This window comes from Astyanax mexicanus, chromosome 3 (genome assembly GCF_023375975.1).
Source record: "Astyanax mexicanus isolate ESR-SI-001 chromosome 3, AstMex3_surface, whole genome shotgun sequence".
NCBI classification, from domain to species: Eukaryota; Metazoa; Chordata; class Actinopteri; order Characiformes; family Acestrorhamphidae; genus Astyanax; species Astyanax mexicanus.
Window position 1 is genome coordinate 8588434 of NC_064410.1, and position 3048 is coordinate 8591481.

Consider the following 3048-nt stretch of genomic DNA (forward strand, 5'->3'; position numbering starts at 1 on the left):
AATTAAAGCTGCTCTGTACCAGGCTAGAATTAAACCTGCTCTGTACCAGTTTATAATTAAACCTGCTCTGTACCAGTATAGAGTTAAACCTGCTCTGTGCCAGTCTATAAATAAACCTGTTCTGTACCAGTCTATAATTAAACCTGTTCTGTACCAGTCTATATTTAAAGCTGCTCTGTACCAGTCTATAATTAAAACTGTTCTGTACCAGTCTAGAGTTAAACCTGCTCTGTTCCAGTCTGTAATTAAACCTGCTCTGTACCAGTCTGTAATTAAACCTACTCTGTACCAGTCTATAATTAAAACTGCTCTGTACCAGTCTAGAGTTAAACCTGCTCTGTTCCAGTCTATAGTTAAACCTGCTCTGTACAAGTCTAGAGTTAAACCTGCTCTGTACCAGATTAGAATAAAACCTACTCTGTACCAGTCTAGAGTTAAACCTACTCTGTACCAGGCTAGAATTAAACCTGCTCTGTACCAGGCTAGAATTAAACCTGCTCTGTACCAGGCTAGAATTAAACCTGCTCTGTACCATTCTATAATTAAACCTACTCTGTACCGGTCTATAATTAAACCTGCCCTGTACCAGGCTCGAGTTAAACCTACTCTGTACAAGTCTATAATTAGACCTGCTCTGTACCAGGCTAGAGTTAAACCTGCTCTGTACCAGTCTAGAATTAAACCTGCTGTGTACCAGTCTATAGTTAAAGCTGCTCTGTACCAGTCTATAATTAAAACTGCTCTGTATCAGTCTATAGTTAAAGCTACTCTGTACCAGTCTATAATTAAACCTGCTCTGTACCAGATCTCTAATTAAACCTGCTCTGTACCAGTCTATAATTAAACCTGCTCTGTACCAGTCTAGAGTTAAACCTGCTCTGTACCAGTCTATAATTAAACCTGCTCTGTACCAGTCTACAGTTTAACCTGCTCTGTACCAGGATATAAATAAACCTGCTCTGTACCAGTCTAGAGTTAAACCTGTTCTGTACCAGTCTACAGTTAAACCTGCTCTATACCAGGATATAAATAAACCTGCTCTGTATCCGTCTATAAATAAACCTGCTCTGTAAGTCTAGAGTTAAACCTGCTCTGTACCAGATTAGAATAAACCTGCTCTGTACCAGATTAGAATAAACCTGCTCTGTACAAGTCTAGAGTTAAACCTGCTCTGTACCAGTCTACAGTTAAACCTGCTCTATACCAGGATATAAATAAACCTGCTCTGTACCAGGCTAGAGTTAAACCTGCTCTGTACCCGTCTATAAATAAACCTGCTCTGTACCAGTCTAGAGTTAAACCTGCTCTGTACCAGTCTGCAGTTAAACCTGCTCTATACCAGGATATAAATAAACCTGCTCTGTATCTGTCTATAAATAAACCTGCTCTGTAAGTCTAGAGTTAAACCTGCTCTGTACCAGATTAGAATAAACCTGCTCTGTACCAGTCTAGAGTTAAACCTGCTCTGTACCAGTCTACAATTAAACCTGCTCTATACCAGGATATAAATAAACCTGCTCTGTACCAGGCTAGATTTAAACCTGCTCTGTACCCGTCTATAAATAAACCTGCTCTGTAAGTCTAGAGTTAAACCTGCTCTGTACCAGATTAGAGATAAACCTGCTCTGTACCAGTCTAGAGTTAAACCTGCTCTGTACCAGTCTAGAGTTAAACCTGCTCTGTACCAGGCTCGAGTTAAAGGAGGCCGAAGGCCGAGTGCCAAAGATCAGCACAGCAGTGCCAATATTATAGGTTCTACCACAAACCTCTAGTGTATTATTGCGATTATACCACAGTTCCATTATCACTGTTTATCAAAAGATTTTGAGTTAAACAGGACGAGAAAATGTGATCGGTTTGGTTAGAAACACTCCGCGTGTTAAAATAGTTCCATAGCTGCTCTGCTTTAGCCGCAGTGTAAGCTCTGTATTATCTGCCATTTCAGTCAAAATAATGGAAATCTGATCGTACCGTGAATAAACAAAAGCGCTTTACTCACACAATAACAGTTTTTGGAGAGAAATCTGTGTAGTTTAAATTGCAGCGCTCGTTTAACTGAAAGAAAATGTTTGTTTTTTTTAAGTTGTTGTTTACTTCGGCGCCCCCCATCGGTCCACCTTACATTCAGCTTAAAATACCCCATAATGACTGGAAAATATATACTCTTAAGCTTTTATTTTTCAATAAAAACAACTACTCCTAACCTGAAATTAGTGTCTGATAAATGTTTGTAACAATGCTTATTTTCGAATCACTGGGCTTATTTGTGGGGCCGCTTCTTTGCCTGTTCCGCCTATTGGAGGACATAGCATTTCTGCACTGTGCCTATGGGCACAGTGGTGTTTAATCATATCGCATTAGGTGCGCTGCATCGTCGCTGGGTTACCTGTATGTGGCGGAGTAATACATGGAGAGCTTTGGTTACAGTGCATTATGGCTTATATTGTCACTCATAAAACCCCTCTCAGCCAATCAGATTGCAGGATCGGAACTAACTGTGTCATAATTTTTAAAAATCATAATAAATCCATAATATTCAAGGTAAAATACACATTTTAGTTGTGTCCATGGGTTTCACCCATAGCCCATTTAGCTATTTTGCTATTTTTCATGTATTTTGCTAATTCTATGCTAAACACTTATTTCTGTTACTTTAATTCCTGTTGCTCTGTGCACATGGAAACCCCAGACTACATAAAAAACTGTGTCAAACTTTATCAAATGTAGAAAACGTTCTTAAACTAGCAGAATAAATATGCAAATGAGGAGCTCACCTGCAGCCTATGAGGAGGAGGGGATATCCCGCAATACCCTGCGGTGAATCCGAGCTCACCTCACCGTCCACGAGCAGCCCGCCGCGGTGCGTCAGTTCGGCGGAGCGGAAATCAGCTCGCCATGCCTTAAACTGATGAGTAAGGAAAATAACGATGCGGCGTGACGCCCGCGTCCTCGCTGATACTCGTGAGCTGAATTTTTGAACGGGTACAGGTCTGACCTGAGAGTGTCCAGCCTACTTTGCAGGACGCCCCAGGGGCCAGGATCTGCCCC

The 3048-nt window shown here is 41.0% G+C and overlaps 1 non-coding gene across 1 annotated transcript; it reads left to right on the forward strand.

Annotated features, from left to right (window-relative positions):
• The first annotated feature begins 2895 nt into the window (after positions 1-2895).
• Positions 2896-3048, forward strand: LOC125799525 (U12 minor spliceosomal RNA). The gene has a single exon (XR_007438507.1). It is a non-coding gene; the product is annotated as a U12 minor spliceosomal RNA (small nuclear RNA).